A 20,756-nucleotide genomic window follows, 5' to 3' on the forward strand; every position below is an offset into this window, starting at 1 on the left:
AGTGCGACACCTCTGCCGCCTACATCTTCACCTTGGCCTGATTTGGCACCGTGCCCTCTCCCTGTGTGCTAAATAACCCGCAAGTTCAGGTAACTTTCTCTCGACAATTTTGGCCTCCCTCTCCCATGGTTTGTTCTCTCACTTGTTATTTGCAATCACTGATGTTACTGCTGATTTTTTTCATATCGGGTATTTATCTGTACCGATGGATATTATAGTAAGCAGGGGTGGGCATCTAGAAGAATGAATTGGAAAGAAACAATGCTCTGCAATTATAGTCAGTAGAATGGTAGCCCCAAATTTCAACAGAAATAAAGTGAAAATGAATGATGTATTGTACCAGTAATATTCAGGGAAGTGCCACAAAACAGTATAGTTCTATCTGAAACTGTATATTTGACGGGCCATTCAAATTTGGACCTGGTATTACAAGTGCATAACTTACTTTTCATCTTCTTATTCAAATTAACCAAATTAAAATTCCATATGAATTCTAAACTGCATATACTGTACAATATTGTTCAAGAAAGGATGCTTTTCATCTAAGGAGATCCCTTGATGTGAGTTAGGTGGTAAATACTAAATAGCATGGTGTTTCTTTTTACATCTGAGGAGATCACTTGATACTAGACGCCATGTTTTTTTGGGTCCAATAATTTTACATGTGTACCTACTGATGCTATATCTTATGCTCCTTCATATATGCATGTATCCTTAATTTTTGTTCTTTTCCCTTGAGATGACACTGCAAATTTTTTGTGGCCACTACAACGATGTATTTTTCTGATCCCATTTACAGGCAATGCAACAGAAACAGGGATCGAGAACTGCTTATTGTTATGCTAATAACCTAACACACTCCTTGATGGTTTGTGATTACTTTCACCAGAAAATGCATGCTTTGTAGATTTATATCATTATTTATTGTAATTCTGCTACCCCTATTATATCATTATTTATTGTAATTGTGTAAATTTCCATATATAGTCTGTTATGGTTGTGGTAAAATTTTCTCTGCGTGCTAATATGATTTTTATTTTCATGGTTCCATCTTTTCTATATGTGGATGAAGATGGCTCCCCCACCTCCCACCTCCCTCTCCCTGGCAACTCCTAGGGCGACTCCATCGGCGATCCATGGCTCCCCCTCCTCGTGAATCTCTTCGGCCAAGATGGCGCCTCCTATCCTAGATGTTTCCCCGAGAGTGGAAATTGCTAACAAGGTTAGAGCAAGATTCTCAACTTCTGTTCATTGCCTCGACCCCAACCTCGCTTTTCATCTTGTGGTTTCTTTTAGCCATTCTTCTTTCCCCCTTAATGTTGATCATGTTGGCTTAGCCCTTGAGGCATGCATTGGAGGATCACCATCTCATCTCCATGTTTCTCACATCCGTGGTCAAGTATTTAAATTCTCAGTCATATCTAAGGCGGTTGGGTTTATGATCTATCAGCTGAGATCTTTTAAATGCCCTAGTTTAACTTGTCATTTTCATCTTTGGGGCTTTGGCGGACCCTCTTGGATCAGAGAATACAATCTTTGGCTTTACGAGCTAGATCATGAATGGACTACTGTGTCTAGATCCCCCCATGGCCTACTCACCGGTGCAAATTCAGTTCCTTTAGGTGCCCGACCCCATTCTGCATCATCGTCATGCATCATTCCGGCTACCGCCAACAATACGCCGTCATTCTCGGATCACGAGCCATCTGCGGGTGGGATTGTTACCATTCAAAATTCTATCCCGGGGACTCCTCTTTGGACCCTCTTCGGGCCCCGCAGCCCATCTCTGTTTCTTCCAACCCCACCGGCGCCCCACCACTTTTGATCACAGCCCAACCTTCAGCCAACCCAAACCCCCGGCCCACTCAACCCCCCCCCCCTCCCTCAATTGAGCCCAACCGTTCAACATTTGACTCCATATTTTTTTTCTGACGCAAATGCTTATCCTCTGGACACCGCCATGTCGATTGCAAAAATTAGTTTAGATGTCGTGCTTGTTTTCATTACGGGCACATATCTTGTTTCTGTTTTTTATCCAAAACTAAACCCCCCGTTTATCGGGTAAAATCCCACCAAACTTCCTCCCCTTCGCTCGTACCCAATAGCCCGCAGGACGACTCGTCTCCCCAAAACCCCACCCCCCTCCTCTATTCGACCGCCCAGCCTGCCAAACCCCCTGCTCTCCATTACACCCCTGCTCTGCTCCGCCGCTTTTCTCCATCACCGACTCAGCTTCCTCCTCTACCATGGCTGCCTACCCATGTGATCCCCTCCCTCTCCTACCACCCGGCACTGCCATCATGGAGGCCAATGGAAACCGCCGCCGCCGATCCTACCACTTCCTTGGCGGCGAAGCTCTGGTCCAATCAGGGGACTGGGCTATCATCTCCCTCGCGCCTCCACTGGACCCAAACTAGTTTGACACGGACGCCATGCTCATCCACCATTATCTGGACCATGAGCATGGTTTCCGTATTGCTGAAGTATCAAGATGCGGCATGGGAGCTGCGCTCGTCCGCTTCCAGCACGCCTGCGACATCGACACTGCCATCGCCAATAGTCCCTACTTTGTAGGTGACTCAATCTTGCGTGTTATGCGCCATGATAGAGGTATTAATCACCGTGACTGCACCTTCTCCCATGATGCCTGGATAATGATGGTCAATTACCCACTTGAGGCTTGGAGGCCAAATAAAGTTAGGGAATCTGTCAGTGGCTTTGCAAAGTTTTTAGTATGGAACAAAGATATGTCCAATAGGGCTCGCATTTTGGTCAAGGTTAGGGTCCCCGATTTGTAGGAAATCCCAGTTAGTCATGTCATTTGCGAGAGTTTAGATGATTTTGGGCATGGACAATCTTGGACAAGTGCTGTTTATATCCTGCAAACTGAACACCTTGGTGCAATGGGTGGAGATGAGGACCCGATCCCCCCTGGTGGTGTGTTGCACCCAATGCCACATGCACCATTTGGTGGGATCTGGCATGACGCCGACTTTGTTAACAATGAAAACCAGCATGCTGCTCCTGCGACTCATCATGCTCTAGCAGATGAAAATGAGGACATCCCCATGGTCCATACACCACCTCAGAGCCCGGAAAATGCCCAACAGAATCAGCCACTTCAACCTGCTGTCGAAGCTGTTGATGCTTTCGTTGCTCTGCATGACATGATGTCAAAAATTATTACCTCTGCACCTTCTATCCTTAAGCAGCTCTCTGGCACTAATGTGGTCAGTACCAGGTGTCAGTTGATCAATGTGGACGATGTGCATGGGCCTATTAAAAAGTGTCTGCTGACCATTACTACTGAAGCCCCACCTGAACCTGTTATATCATCTGTCATGATCTCTGAAGTGCTGGATCACATTGCAAGTTCTGAATTATCACTCATTCCTAGCCCTAAACCAGTCCTATCACCTGCAATGCTTGATTTCATGGCCATCAACCCAAACTCTCCGACTGCTGAACCACTTCAGGAGCTGATTGAAGATCTGCCTATTGTACCTGCTATAGCTTCCACTCCTGCTATCAACAAAAGGAAGAAAGTTAATGCTCCTCTTGATGTCAATGAACTGCATCGCAGTCGCCGCCTTGCTGGTCTGAGTGTGGGTTTCAAGAATGAAGCTGCTCCAAACAAGGCTAAGAAGATGGACAAGTGCAAGAAGAACCTGAACTCTGAATTTGAACATGAGATTAGGGACCCCACTACATCACCTCCACCTGAACTTCCACTAAACACCATTCAAGCCATCCCCACCAAGCAATGCCTGATCCCTCCTGAGGAGGTGTCTGAAGAGAAGATGATGACCATAGTGGATCATGAATGAAGCAATAATTTACTATGATTGGTCTTGTTTTCTCAAGATCAAGGCTGGCACTAGGCCATGTTTTTTAATTTGCATATGGACTATATTTTCTGTTTTATTCATGAACCTGGATTGTAAGGAGTTAGACTCCATATTTTGCTTCTATCGATGGAACATCACACCTTATTTATATTATGTTTTAAGTTGTCTGAATGGTCAGTGGAGTTATGATCAGTTAATCAGTGGCATAGTGGATTGTCAGAATTCCTGGTTGTCTCTTTACACTACCTGCTATGATTTATGTAAAGATAATTTGGTTATGATTAAGTCATTCCAATATGAGCTCAACCCCACAAAACTTATTAATGAGTAGAAGTTGGCATATATTGAATTGGAATGTCAGAGGGATAAATTCCCAAACAAGATGGGATGATATAAGAGCCAAAATTGATGAAAGCAACTGTGGTATCATTTGCATACAAGAAACAAAGAGAGAGACATTTGATCATTCTTACCTCAGGAATTTTTCCCCAAGGAGATTTAATTAGTTTGCTTATACACCATCAGTAGGCCTCTCTGGGGGACTTATTACTATTTGGAATAGCAGCCTTTTCAATGGTACTGTTGTCAATCAATCATCTTACTGAAATACTGTCAAATTGTCATGTAATCTCTCTGGTAACATTTTTTATGTCAGTAACATATATGGACCCTACCAAAATGATGACATAAATGATTTCTTTGAGTGGTTGAACAATTTTGATGCTTCACAAATGGATCATTAGATACTAGTAGGTGATTTCAACTTAATTAGAAGCCCTCATGACAGGAACAGGCCTGGAGGTGATACAAATAATATGCTTATGTTTAACAGTCTGATTCAGCGACAGGATCTTGTGGAAATTCCAATCAAAGGAAGAAACTTCACCTGGTCTAACATGCAAGACTCTCCACTATTGGAAACACTGGATTGGATATTTACTTCTGCAAATTGGACCCTAAAATTTCCAAATACCCTGGCACATCCACTAGCCAGAGTTACATCTGATCACATCCCAATTCACAGTGACATTCCAAAATCTTCTGTATTCAGATGTGAAAACTATTGGCTTGAATTTGATGGATTCTATGAGACTGTTATACAATGCTGGAACAGAAATCAACAACTGACAAACTCTGCTAAGGACATTGCTGCCAGATTCAAATGTCTCAGAATGGGGTTAAAAAAATGGAGCGAAAACCTCTCAAAACTCAACACCAACATCTCAGCTTGCAACTATGTCTTGACTATGCTTGATGGCATTGAGGATCAAAGAAGTCTGAGTACTATAGAAGCAAATTTCAGAAATATTCTGAAGGATCACATCACCAAGCTACTGGAAGTCAAAAGAATGTATTGGAAATCCAGATTCAAGATGAGGAGTGTGAAACTTGATGATGAAAACACTGAATTTTTTCATGCCATGGCTACCCAGAGTCACAGAAAAAATTACATAACTACCATCAATGATGAAGATGGGAATCCTTTCCAAAATCATGATCACAAGGCTGCAATCATTTGGAAATCCTACAAGGATAGGTTGGGGAAATCCATTGACCCTCCTATGTTATTCAATCTTGAGGAACTTATTCAGCCAAAAGACTTATCTGAACTTGAAGCACCTTTTTCCATGGAAGAAATTGACCAGGTTATTAAAGACATACATTCTGACAGAGCACCAAGGCGAGATGGTTTCAATGGACTTTTCCTGAAGAAATGTGGGATATCATTAAACAAGACATTTACACTATGTTCTGGGATTTTTTTGAAGGGAACAATGACATTCAGAGTATTAACACTGCTTTCATTACACTCATTCCAAAGATTGCCAACCCACTTAACATGAATGATTTTAGGCCCATTTCCCCGGTCAGCCTCCCTCTCAAAATTATTACAAAGCTTATGGCCAATAGAGCTCAAAAAATCATCACCTCTATCATTCATCAGAATCAATATGGATTCATCAAAGGGAGAAACATTCAGGACTGTTTGGGATTTGCATTTGAATATATTCACCTATGCCATCAGTCAAAAAACCTATAATCATTCTCAAACTTGACTTTGAGAAAGCATTTGACAATATTGAATACAAAGCAATTAATGCCATGTTGACAGCCAAAGGTTTTGGACCTAGATGGATAAAGTGGGTTAACAACATTTTACAAACTGCTTCAACATCTGTCCTTCTGAATGGAGTTGCTGGGAAAAAAATCATATGTAAAAGAGGAGTCAGGCAAGGAGATCCTCACTCTCCACTTCTTTATATCATTGCTGCTGATCTCCTACAGTCAGTTATTAATGCTGCTTTGGCAAATGGTGAAATCTCTCTTCCCATCAATAAGGCATATGGACTGGATTACCCAATTATACAATATGCTGATGATACTTTAATGATCATGCCTGCTGATGAGGAACAGCTCAGTCACCTTAAATATCTCCTTAACCTCTTCAACATGTCCACTGGTTTATTTGTCAATTTTAGTAAGTCCTCCATGATCCCAATTAATATTGACCAACAACCAGTCACCAGGCTGGTTGCCTCATTTGGATGCATTGTTGAAAGCCTCCCTTTTACATATTTGGGACTGCCTATGGGCACCACCAAGCCTTCTATTCAAGACCTCATCCCAGTTATTTCAAGAATTGACAGGAGACTCTCAGGGGTTGCTAGATTCATGAACCATTCTGGTAGACTTACTTATATCAACTCTGTTGTTGCATCCATGCAAATATTTGCTATGTGCTCCCTTAAAGTGCATGTTACCATTCTGGATCATGTGGATAAATCAAGCAGGAACTTCCTTTGGTATGGAAATGAGATCAATAAAGGAGGCAAATGTCTGGCCAGCTGGGAGATTATATGCAAACCCAAACAACAAGGAGGACTTGGGGTTTTGAATTTAAGAGAACAAAATAAAGCACTCCTAATCAAACACCTCTTCAAATTCTACAACAAGGTTGATGTCCCTTATTTGGGAAGCCCACTACCATAATAATGAGGTCCCACACTCTAATAGAAACAAAGGCTCCTTTTGGTGGAAAGACTGCATGAAAATGCTTGACCTTTTCAAAGATATGACTACTTGTGACATCAAGTCTGGGAACACTTGTATGCTTTGGGAAGACAATTGGAATGGTGGCATTATGAGAATAAAGTTCCCTGAGCTACATTCTTTTACTCAAAAAGAAAACATATCTATCAAAGAGGCTAAAGAATTGGATAATTATTACAGCCTATTTCAACTACCTTTATCCATCCAAGCCCACCAGCAGTTCCATTTGCTGTCAGATGAATTAAATAGTATCAGAAACATATATGATAAGGATACATGGCAGTTCAATTGGGGCAATAGCAAGAACATTACCAAGAAGATATATAGATATCTAATGAATGGTGAGGATGCAGCTGACACTTTCAAGTGGATATGGAAATCATGTTGTTTACCAAGACACCAATTCTTCTCCTGGTTAATGCTCAATGACAGAATAAATACATGTGATCTTTTGGTTCGAAAAAGCATGCATCTGGATTCCACAGTATGTGTATTATGCAACAATGATGACATGGAGGACAGGACTCATCTCCTCTTTACATGTCCATTTAGTCAAGGGTTTTGATGGAACATTGGCTTTGAATGGAATTCGGATCTGGACATCAACAACATGATTATTGATGCTAACCAGAGATAAAATATTGGTCACTTTATGGAAATCATGATACTAGGATGCTGGAGCATATGGAATCAGAGAAGTGGGATGATCTTTGAAGGAATACCATGCTCAATAAATGAATGCAGGAATGATTTTATCAGAAATTTCAAAATGACCATATTTAGGGCTAGGCCTACTCTGAAAGAGGGCATGTCCTCTTGGATAGAAAATATTTAATTTTTTATTCCATTATTTCCCTTTATTTTCTTATTAGATAGCTCCTCATTGGTTGTCCCCCCATCAACCATTGATATGTACTTTGTTTCCTTAAATTATTAATGAAAATGACTCACAATAGGGATTTTGCCCTACTGTTCTTTGGTCAAAAAAAATCTTTGCAATTTTATCTGTTCATTTTTTTGCAGGTGAAATACAAATGAGATGCAGAGATAAAGGCTCAACTTTCAGGAAATGGGCCTTGGCAAGGTACATGCTTAGTTTTTAAAGCTAATAAAACTTGAATGTTTGGTCTAATATTCTCAAACACATGCCTCGGTTTCATCATTACCACTTGGAGACAATTTTACTTGTCCCAGTTAAAGCTATCTAGCCTTCCATTAGTGAAGATTCTAGAATTTTCTTTATATGATAGAATTTTTCAGTGCTTCAGAATTTCAACTGGTTGTAGCACACTCCTTTGTTCTGTTTAGTTATATAAGATACATATATACCAGCTTTAGGAACTCCCCCTTAATATTGTTGTGTATAGTTTTGTCGTTCAATTGAACAATCAAGATCACTGTTTTCTTCGGCTTTTGAAGAAGTTTTAACATATTGTCTCCTCGGAAATAGCGATTATATTTATCGATTCAAAAGAAAAGTGTTATGTTCTCAATTGTACCATTCTTGGATAGTATATCAGTTTTAGCCTTTTAGGGAAATATAGAGCTCATGGCAACCTGTGGCATCCCGATATAATGCACAGTGGTTGTATTTACCCATAAAGTATTTTAGTTCCCATATATTATGCCTTGCCTCTCACTTTCTATCCCTCCCATGGTTTAGAAACCTTGCTATTTTTATATAAAAAACAAAACCTACCAACCTTCTTACCATCTAACATATTTGTACAGAAAATATTAATCAACATATATTTTTTCCATCGATAGCAAACATGCTTGCGTCAAAAATAAATAGACACAAAAGTACAAAACCATCAGATGAATATGAGGTGCCAAAACACAGGTGAAAAGACATATTCATGGGTGAGATAATTATATCACATGATTGAAATACTACCATTGAATTTAATGTGATATGTATACCACATTATCAAAATACTATTCTTGTATATGAATTCATTATCACTAATATTATACTAACAAAATGGACGGGCGCAGCAACGCGCGCCTACGATGATCTAGTAAAATATAAGCCTGGGCTAGACGAGCCACAACCCAGTTGAAACCCTACTCCGTCTCAACAATAACAAAAAAAAATACTACTCGAGAAGCTACGTCCCAGGTGTCAGCCAATCTTGTGCCATTCTCTTGTCTATTGACTATATACGCTGACAATGTCGTCAGTCCCAGATGTCAGGAAACCACTAGGAGGAAGCATTTTATTGTTCCATACGCTAACAATGGAGTATATATAACAAAAGATGAGGAACTTCCTTGCGTCCGGCCATGGACATGGTGGGGCCCTACTGTCATTCTCTCCACATACAGTCCTCTGTCGATTCTTGTTGTTTGTTGACCATGTTGACAACGCGAGAGGGCGGCGCCATGGCGAGCGCAGCAAAGCGCGCGGAGGACGATGGCGAGGCCTTGAACATCGGTGTTAACGATTTAGGAGATGGTCGGGCGGTGATGCGTGCGCTGAGGCGCATCCAGCCGTGGGAGGCGGAAACAGGCGGCCCCGCCGGTGCTGGTTTAGTTTTGGCGGCTGGAGGAAGACAGGACTGAAGAAACACGACAGACTGTAAAAGCAGCAGGAGTACTTAGCAACCTTAACTGAAACCAGCAGGGGCACTTAACAACCATAGCTGAAAGTAGTATGAGTACTTATACAGGTTCAACCGTACAAAACACGCCTTGAACAGTGCTACTTTGCCTACAGTTAACCAAGGGTGAGGCTGCCAAGCCCCGGGACAAGGACCAGGCGCCACCCCGCGCATCCACAACCTCTGAAAGCGGCTTCATCTTGCAATGTGCTCAATAAACAGTATATTCGCTTTAGAGCCATGGAAAAGCAGGAACATAATCTTCTGTCCTATTCTCCAAGATGGATAGGCCTTCATTATTTGAGACCACCCATGAATAAGTATCTTTTCACCTCCAAGGGGAATGGAGTAGGTCGACATAAACATCATGTTGTGACCAAGCACAAGTCTGACCCGACCATGGTCAGGCATCTGTATAGGAACAATAGAACTGGGCAGTTTCTGTTTCAAGAAGATCACAACTGCAAAACTGTGTATAAGAAAGAGTTTATGAACAACATATAACAGAAAACAGCTTGTACCATAAGTTTCTCGACACAGTTGGACCTGTTCAACGAGGGCAGTAGTGACACACATATCCCACATTGCCTTCCACCATTGAAAAGCCCCACAAGGACCCCAAGAAGATTAATAAAGTGTAGGAACTTGTCGATGTCGTCCCAGTCAACTTCAGTGCCATCAGTAACAGCCGAGTTCTTATAGAATAACAAATGTGTAGCCTGCTTAACTCTGAAAAAACCTACACGTGCCACCAATTATAAGAAAATATTAGTTAGAAGTAGCATCTTCGTGAGGGATTTGTTGCTATTTCTAAAGTTAAATTGCGATTAGTTAGACAGAATAGGCAGATTAAGAAGTAATTGAGGGAACAGGCAAGAACCAGATACAATACTAACATGGATGAACAACTGGAATGACGTCGGGGTGGAAGATCGCAGTGAAGATGAGACCAGGTTCTGCTATTTCCATCAACATTCGTGCGCCAACTTTCAGTCCATAACACTTGAGAAAGTTTATCCAAGTTCAGCCATAAAAAAGCAACGATCTTCTTGGTTCATGAACCCAAGTTGGAACTTATATCCATGGCTTGTCTTCACTATGACCATTGAACTTGTATATTCAGTTATGGCAAGGCCGAGCATCTTGAGTACACATGTTCTGGCAGAGTAAGGAATGCACTGCAGGAAAAGTAATATGAGAACACAATGTATTCCCTATCCAAATATAGAAATAATTCCCTCCTTCATGTCAGTGTTGACCATGGTACTAGTACCTTTTATCCAATTATAGCAATCCAAATTTCCAAATTAGTCGACAACATGTTCAAAAAACCCCACCCTCCCGGATAGAAAAGAGGATTCTAGGAACATACTGTGCGCATTCTAAAATCCTGTGTTAGGATGAGAAGGAACAAGTGTGGCATCTCACCGAGGGTGCAGAAACCTGTAGGGTCCTCGCACTTTGGGCACTGCAAATGAAACACACTAGATTCAGTAGGAACAAAAATGCATCAACAGCGGCGGCTGCCATCCTAGGATTACCCGCGACCAAGGGACTTGGATTTATCAGGGATGGATGAAGAATTCCTACCAGGTTCTCCATGAGAAAACCCTATGCAATTGCTAAGCCGGGTTTTTCTCTGAACAAGCAGACAAGGGAGAAGGCCCGGTGAAATATTGCCGCTTCGTCCGTTCAGCTTACTGTTAAAGCTAGAAAGGTGGTTTTTTTTTTTGTGATTTGACGGCTCATTGGGCATTACTGTGGCACTACGACCGGGGTGTGTCTACCATGCATTTGTGCACTCTAATTTGGTGCATATGGCACGTGGACCCCGTTGTCGGATGCCTCACATATCAGCGAAAGGAAGTAGAAAGACAGGAGTAACTAGTTACACATCAATATATTTTTGACAGAGAGATACTCCCTTTGTAAAGAAATATAGAAATCTTTTATATCACAACTTTATACATAAGAAAAATCAAGGGGAATATATATAACATATATAATTATAAAAAACAGAGTTTTTTTAACAGAGTACAAACGAGTTGGTCATGATGGTGTGCCTGCCATCCTGCAATATAGGCCGTCCGATTTATATCTGACGGATAGGAAGGAAACTATGGAAATTTTGTAAAAAGGCACCCACACACCTCTCCACATTTGCAAATAAGGCCTTCCCTCTTTCATCATTTTCTCTCACAAGATAAAATACTCATATAAATGCATCTTGATGTTACGTGCAACGCACGGGCATTATGGGGGTTCAGCTGAGAATATAATACTCAGACAGGCTCACGGTTCTGGACTTTGGGCCACAGGCCAGTGGGCCTGCATGTTTGGAGGCCCATGTGTTCTACCTCAGCGCTTTCCATATTGCAAGCAACCGGTACGGCGCTGGTTTTAGATGCTGTCACAAGGCGAATACACAAAATTGAATAAATCACGGTAGCTATTAGAATGAAATCGAACGACAGTTCCTAACCAACAATCAGAGTTGCAATTCTATGAACGATATACCATGTGATAAATAATACTGTCGTACTACTTATACACACAGGACACTTGTTTCACCATGCCAGATCATTACATCAAAATCTCTCGGAGGATAGATCAGTTTGGCAGTTGCGTGCTGCTACTGAAGAATTTCAAAGTTGATTTGGACCAGCTCTCCTTGCCGAGAAAGTTCGATTTTGACATCATCCCCTACCGTAATATATGATTTAGATTTGAACCTTGACCATCCTTTAGCATCAATCATCATGTAACCATCCTTTGTAGTTACAGTATATTGAGCAGGTTCATTCACACCAAGGCTGTGCATGGTAAGAGAAACTTGGCCATGGTTGCCCGGATTGTTGAACGACTCCCTTGTTGCTCTAGGAATTCTCTGTTTGCAAACAAGAAGACATACACAAATAGTTAGATCAAAACAGTGAATCATGTGAATCAACATGGAAAAAAAATAACGAAGCACTTGGGCGGCCAATGCTTACCAAGAAGGTGGAGATGTCAGTTTTTGTAAGGACTTTGGTATATGAACTGCGAACTGCAGCCTAGTCTGTTGCCAGTGCAACTGCTGGTCCCGTTGCCGCTGCACGGGCCGGAGCAGATGCAAGTGCAAGTGTTCGTGCAGGTCCCAAAGCTGTTGCTAGTGCCCGTGCCGGTGCGACTGGTAGTGCCGCTGCTGCTGCCGGAGATGGTACTCCTTGTAGAGCTGGTGCCAGTGTCGGAGCAGGTGCCGGTGTCAATGCACGATCCTCCGGTAGATCAGCCTGATCCGCTAACGTGGTCGGTGTACAATCCTCAGCTAGATCAGACTAAGTTGTTGCCGTTGTTAGTGCTAGAGCAATGCTCAATCCATTGCTGAAGGTGGTACCGATGTGCGAGACAGCAGCGATCGTGTGTGGTCTGCTATGACCAGCTTTCTAACTTGACTAGGCTCCGTGACCGTGATCCAGTCTTTTTCTTCATTTCTGTTAAATGCAAGGACTAATTGTGGCATGTTTGTTAAACCAAACTGCAGTTCATCATAGGGATTCAGCTTGTACTAGACAACAGACTGATCCAATTTTTCCAGTAATATAAGTGATGGACGATGCCTTCATTACTAACACGGCATAAGAAGTCAAACCTGCAAAAATATCCATCCTAGAGCAAACCAAACGGTTTATTCTGTGATGAATGTCACATGGCAAAACATGCATCGTAAAATTGCAGCAAAAGAAAGAGAACATGGCATTAAATCAATAAGATTTAGACAGTAAATCAATAAGATTTACTTGATGTGACACGAGTGAATCCTTACCAGGAAATCACTATGTTGAACTACTAAACAGAAGATTGATCGTCCAACTACGCGTGGCATGTAGGCCCCCCGCCTACTCCCACAAGTAGGACAGTCCAAAGGTCATGACAAATCGTATGGACGGGACATCCATGGGACTGGAAATCCTGGTGGGTGCGATAAACCCTGCAATGCATACAAATATTGGAGTGTAACCATAATTGATAAACCGTCCTCGCAAAAAAGATGATATGGATACTTCAAAATATACAAACTGAATTGAGTGGACATACATTAACATAGACCGTTCTCAGGACTCACCACACACCAAAAGTGGCAGTACTAAACAATACAGGGTTCACAAACACAAATCAAGTACTAAACAATAGTACTTACTACACACAAGCAAAGTTGCACTAATTAAACTCTGCAGACTATTTCTTGCCACCGACCTATGGGATGAACCCCGCAGAACTGACTAGGCCATGGACTTCATGAGAGATGTCTACCAGAACCATCACCATCTCGTCAACCTTGGAGAACCTAACAGAGTGGTCTTTCCACTCATAAACATGACGATGAAGACAAGCCGCACCAGATTTGTTGGGAAGCTTCACAAGAACTACACTCTTTGTAATCGAAGGCACAACCAGGAAATTATTGTGGTCAAGTACAGCCTCGAGAACACACCTGACAACAATGCTACAGGAAAACACTAGTTCAGGACACGTGGCGACAAGGACACAACAGCTGGATAGTTTAGCAGCAGAACTCATCCTCAGGTATTCCAGTTCACACGGCATGACTTTGAGGACTTCTTCTCCACCGCGGACCTAGTTCTAATTCAAACAGAAACCAAATATTTTATTACTACCTCCATTCAGAAATATAAGATGATTTTCGATATTTTACTCCATATATGACTACATATACGCACAGAAATGAGTGAACAAAGACACTAGAACATGTCTCCAAAGGCATGAGAGCAGAGGGATTACATGCAATTTCCATAACACAAGTTACTAAGGCAAATATACACTCTTCAAAGGTAGCATTGATGTTCATAAAGTAGTTGAAAGTAATATATAAGAAATCAGTGTCAACCTCTTGCATGTTTTGGTCAAAAGAGGAATTTAGAACCGTCATTTGGCACACAAAAATCACATGCAAGATCACCCACAAAGTTGTACTACTAGTACTAGTACTGCGTGTTAGATGAAAAAACACGACCAAGATCGAGAAAAAGATCATCAAGAAGAGATATTACCTGGACTTGCTTAACGAGGGATCTCGGAGAGGGGGGCTTGGACAGGGCGATGGCTTTGAGCTTGTCTGTGGTAGTCTCAGTGGGGTGCTTGCGCTTCTTCGTACCATGAGCCTCGACGGTTTTGGCCAGAGCCATAGACATCACTTCGGCCGGTGCTCCAGCGTCCATCAAGAAATTGTCAAATATAAATAAAAGAAAAGAAACCATAATCACAAACCCAAAAGAAGAATAGAGAGGGAGTTATAGGATCAATCTCGGGGTTGCAAGACCGGGCCTTGGCCAGAATCAACACCGTTGATGCGCTCACCTTTCCTTCTTTGGGAGAGAAGAACAATGGCAGAAGCAGGATGGGGGTTTTCTTGAAGAAATCAGGAACAAGATGAGGGAGAAGCGAGTGGGGGTTTTCTTCAAGAGAGGAAGTTAAGAGAAAAGAGTGAGATGATGGTTGCTTCGCCCGTCCAACTTACTGCTGGAAGGAGGCTGTTTTGTGATTTGACGGCTCATTGTGCATTACTGCGGTGTTTCGATCAGGGTAGTCTACCGTGCAGTTGGGAACTCTACTACGGAGTAATTTAGTGCATGGCTGGTGGACCCTGATGCTGGCTGTCCCACACGTCAGTGAAAGTGAGTAGCAAGGTTCCCGACAACCGTCGAGGAGGATCCACACGGTAGAGCGTGTCCACTGTTTTTCTGAAGAAGAAAAAAGATTACAGCAAGCGTTTCCACTCTTACGATGGAGGAGTGTGAAACACGGTACCCACTTGAACATACACAGTGCTCCTACTACTAGGCATGTGCAGTGGTTCATACGTCAGTACTACATAATATTGTTGCTAGTGTAGTAAGATATGACGATAACAAATGATGTTGTGTGCATGTCAACTATTTTAAGACATTATAACTATGCACCTTAGGAGCTCTCTTAGGCCATTAGCATTCACAGTCGTCAGATCTTCACTTTTAGATGTTTTCGGCTATCCGATAAAACTCTCACGCCACACTTCCCGTGACTGAACGGGGCAGCTGCTCCCGCGGCAAAATTGGAGCAGCGTGGTTGATTGGGCACTCGCCCGCACGAAGGCCTTCGTGGTCCGGAAGCGAACAGCCGAAGACTCCTCGAAAAAATGCAGTGAAGCCGACCCCTCCCATCCCCTCCCCTGCCTCGCGTCTCTCTCGCTGTCTTGCACGATCTGTGCCCCATCATGCACCGCCGAAATTTCAGTTGCGGGAAGGGAGGAGAGTATACTATTTCGACGGCGGCGCCAGCGCGCATCTGGTTATCCCTGTCGCTGACCCCTTACTTATGCTCTCGCAGATAGGATGGGGTGAGGCACATGCGACCAGGGCTCTCTCCTCCTTGACGAGACCTCCTCCCCGATCTCTCCTTCTCTCTACCGGCCGGAGAACATGTGGTGCACCGCCGCCGTCGTGGTGCTTAAGCCGGGGAGTTCCACGTCTTCCCACGCCTTCGTGGCCCAGATTCCTTGTGTCGCCACGATGACCACCACCTCCGGGTCTTCATGCCACAGACAAGCTGGGCGGTGCCCCTCGTAGCCCCCCTTGGACTGTTGGATCCATCACCTCGAATCCGCTACACCACCACATCACTATTGGATTTGAGGAGGTCAGATTGGATTTTATGGGTTACTTTGGAAACTCATGTGAAGACATCTACGCTTTCATCTTAGAGGTCGATCGAGTGCCTCAAGCTGCTCATTGATAATGGTGGATATCTCATCATGTTAGTTAGAAATATTGTCACACTTAATATGACAATTTGATTGTTAGATTTTTCTATTTAGAGTAGTTAGTCAATGCATCAAAGAGATTTTGTAATCTGTTGTTGATAATGGTGGATATATGATCATGTTAGTTAGAAATATTGTCACACTTAAGGCCTGTTCGGACTCACTCCCACTTTGCAGCTCTGCTCCGGAGCGGAGTGGCATGCAAGTATAATCTACTAAGTGGCCAAAAGGGCGCTCCGTCGGCTCTGCTCCGTGGTGGGGGAGTGGAGGCTTTCCAAACAGGGTCTTAATATGACAATTTGATTGTTAGATTTTGCTTTTTAGAGTAGTTAGTCAATGCATCAATGAGATTTTGTAATCTATTGTGCACCATATAGGAAATTTCGTAATGTGTACTGACTGCAAGAAGGCTTGAAATTTTCTTAATGTGTCCTGGCTGCAGGATGGCTTCTTGACGCTCTAATAGGAAGTTATGCCCTTTCAAGATGAAAAGGATACTCGGAAGGCTCGTGCATTTTGATCTAGAGAACAATGCCATACAAGGTGAAATCATCAGTCCTACTTTCTTTATTTAGAAGAGGTCATCTTTGTTGCTGCTACCTAAGATGTATTGTACCTATATCATCAATGAACCACATGCTCATTCTCATTTATGGCATTCATCCATTCATGTAAATGCATTTGATACGCCAAATTTATACCTGTCTAAAGAAGTAAAGATAACACTTTACCTGTTTGCTTTTCTGTAGATGAAAAGCAAAATCAAGGACCCTTCCACGAGTGCCATAGATCAGGTGAGCTTCATTTTGTTAAACAATTGTGACGGTCACTATTGTGTAACATTGACACTGATCAGGCGTCATCTATTCTGATTTTCAGGTAAGGAAGCAAAATTAAAAGTCGATGCCAAGAGGTTCAAGATGGATCATGGTGAGAATAACGTGGCCTCTATGAAGCCAAAGGTGGATAGAGGACGGGGATCATGAAAATGTAGCGAACCTTTTGCATAGGGAACTGGTAATATTCTAAGCATATGGTCAATCATGATCTAGACCAAGATACTACTTTTTAGTATCTTGACTTTTACCTTCGATTTGTGACCGGATTTGAGAGGCTTCGATAGTTGCCGCCGGTATGATAGAAGATTCACACAGAGGGCGAGCAAATGAGGGCGACACCGTGTCTCTGCTTTGCCCAAGCCAGGAGGTCGAGCGCACGCTTTCCTCGGTTTCAAATCAAGGGACAAAGATAGATCCTTGGTAACGGCAAAGGGGGTAGCCTTGCTTTTGTGCCGGTGTTTCTATTTCAGTGCGCCTCTGTTAGGTAACTTCAATAAGCTTGTTAGCTTCTGTTGGATCCTTAGCTAATTACATTTGTCATGGATTTATTAGTGTACTTGTACAACTTGGGTCATGAGTAGTACTGGTCGATTTTTGGTTCTCTATGTTGTTGACATGGCATGTTTGTTCATATGTTTTAACGCTTTTATGCAGATTAGAGCCTAAATAATATGGTTGGAAGTGCTTATTATGTTAGCACTTTATTATGTTGCTCCTAAATTTCCGCATAGATGCTATCACAGAAGCTAATGCCTGGAGCATATATGTTACTGTACATATCCCCCTTTTTGGCAGCATCGTTTTTTGCGCACATGCGGAATCTGGCACCATAAGGAATAACATTCTCCTTCTCTGACAGAGGCAGTGGATTTTGTTAACTGCTTTCTATACAAAGATTCACATAGAAGGATGCCTGCAGCACAAGCTTGAAATGAGTTTCAATCTATCTATATGGATCTACCTTAAACTAATGTCGTTATTATTATCCCATAAGTTCTTTAGGTCACCCATGGATCAGAAATACAATTACTTTAAAATGACATTGGTTATATTCTGTCTTATCAAAGCTTAAACTCCTTCATCATCAGTACGTAAAGATGCTTTGATGGTCTGCAATGATGAAATTTGTTCTAATTTTTCTTCTATTGTTCCACGGAGAAGATATATGACGCTGCTTCTTCAAGTTTGACCTTGCATCCTTCTATGTGACAATTTTTTTATGGTTGTTCCATAACCTCCCTGTTTTCATAAATGGTTAATTAGTTTCATTTCCATGTGTCTCATAGAACATCTTGATCAAAATTACTATATATGCTTACAATCTTCATAAGTATTTATTTGGGAGCCTATGTTTTTGTACTTCTGATTTTAAGTACCAACATAGAATGCTTAGACAGCTCTCAAACTGTAATCTATTTTGGAATAAATTTATTTGCACTTAAAAGTGGCACCCTTAAATGTTTCTTTTGACACACGTGAGTGATCACTTTAATTTTTATTATCTACAAATTCCAGCTATTGATGTATGATATTTCTTTATAGGCTTTGTTGACCTAGACTGTTGATGAGCCTTTTTTATCTGAGAATGCAGTATTCTTCATTGGAGCTTGATAGAAATGGATGTATATTTGCTGCATTGAGACCGTGTATCCATAGGTCAACAAGGGATCTGCGTAGACAAGCCCTGTGGAGCTGACCTTCTACACAACACGACACTCATCATATCTTCCGTTTTCCTTTTCTTCCTCTGTTATTTCGACATCTTTGTTCTTTCCTTTTTTTCTTGTTATTCATCGTATATGTCAATTGCTTAGGCCTTTTGAGTTTTCGTGACTGACATCTTTCCATTGACGGTGATCCGAGTGAAATTTGTAATTAGCATCTTTCAAGAGCATTGTAGACAATCATGTTAAGATATTGTCTTATGAAAAATTGATATTTCTTTATTTTCATTAGAACCTGTTTGGTTGCTTCCTAGAGACTTTCTTTGATACCTGCCAAAGTTGGTTATTAATCCGCCGCCTAAATATATGTTTCTTATGTTCATTCTAGTCACTATTGGACTTTTGACATAGCAGTTTCTTCCCTTGTTATCTATGCTCAAGGACAAGGTTTTATGCTGAGGGTGCTATAGCTATTGGCAATATTATTGTTGCATGTTTTTCTTGCTTTTGTATCTATGCATAAAAAAACTTGTTAGTACTAAATTTTATGCAGTTTGAAGTCACAAATTTGTTTTAGATTTATTCCAAATTGATTAAAATAGTAGTAAGTTTTTTTGTAATTCATCGAAATATGTCAATTCAAAATAAACTCTTCTATGTTAACAAATATACAAATATGTCTGTGCAAATTTAACATATATGTTTCATGTCTCCAAATGTCAAGTATCAAATATACGGGCGCAGCAACACGTGCCTTAAAAGATCTAGTATGAACAGTAATTCTCGGGGGAAGAGACTTGTTTGTGATAGGACGAGAGATCAAGTACAGTGTTCGGTTCAAACTAGGCAACCTCTTCGTTATAAGACCGAGAATAGTTGTAACATAGTACCACTTTTTCGACTATCCGGTCGAGAATGAGCGGTGAGATCAATGTTAATAGAACTAGGTCTACATCACATGGAGAATACAATGCTACAGTACTCCACGAAACATGAATCATATGAAGCACGGATCAGTGTTAGGCAGGGTGTATGAAGGGTGCACGGGATGGGAGCAAAACTTCCCTTCTCGGCCCACTTTTGGGTGTTTGGCAGAGTGCATGAAGGTTGCATGAGTCCACACTAGTAGGTTAACACAAATACATGAAGGGGGAACAACTATATTTAGATGAGGATGCAACCAAACACACCCACATGCTTTGTGCTGCAGTGACCGATCTGCACTGTCTGAGTTTGATCCAATGGTCATGTTGTGCCGAGACATGGACATGCCCATGGAGAGGACACCTAAACACCACCGAAGTCCCACTGCTTCTCGAGGCGCATGACGTTGGTGATGCAGGGTGCAACCGCCCGCAGAGCCCGCTCCCGATCGACGGGAGCTGATATGTCTTTAACGTATCTATACTTTTTTACCGTTTCATGCTATTATATTATTTGTTTTGGATGTTCAATGGGCTTTATTATGCACTTTTATATTATTTTTGGGACTAAACTATTAACCGAAGGCCCGGTGCAAATTGCTGTTTTTTTGCCTATTTTAGTGTTTCGCAGAAAAGGAATATCAAAGGAAATCCAAACGGAATGAAACCTTCGCGAGGATCGTTTTCGGAACAAACGTGATCCAGGAGACTTGGAGTGGGCATCAAGAAAGAAGCGACGAGGCCACGAGGCAGGAGGGCGCGCCCCCACCCTCGTGGGTCCCTCGCAGCTCCATCGACCTACTCCTTCCCCCTATATATACCCATATACCCTCAAAATATCCAGGAGCACCACGAAACCTTATTTCCACCACCGAAACCTTCTATACCCGTGAGATCCCATCTTGGGGCCTTTTTCGGCGCTCTGTCGGAGGGGGGGGGGGTCGATCACGGAGGGCTTCTACATCAACACCATAGCCTCTCCGATGATGTGTGAGTAGTTTACCACAGACCTTCGGGTCCATAGTTATT

At 42.0% G+C, this 20,756-nt stretch overlaps 1 long non-coding RNA gene across 1 annotated transcript; it reads left to right on the top strand.

Annotated features, from left to right (window-relative positions):
- Positions 1-15,701: 15,701 nt before the first annotated feature.
- LOC119283731 lies at positions 15,702-17,654 on the top strand. The gene is made up of 4 exons (XR_005139067.1): positions 15,702-16,177; positions 16,744-16,844; positions 17,051-17,095; positions 17,181-17,654. It is a non-coding gene; the product is annotated as an uncharacterized LOC119283731 (long non-coding RNA).
- The last annotated feature ends 3,102 nt before the right edge of the window (positions 17,655-20,756 follow it).

The sequence above is a fragment of the Triticum dicoccoides genome, chromosome 1A (assembly GCF_002162155.2).
Source record: "Triticum dicoccoides isolate Atlit2015 ecotype Zavitan chromosome 1A, WEW_v2.0, whole genome shotgun sequence".
NCBI classification, from domain to species: Eukaryota; Viridiplantae; Streptophyta; class Magnoliopsida; order Poales; family Poaceae; genus Triticum; species Triticum dicoccoides.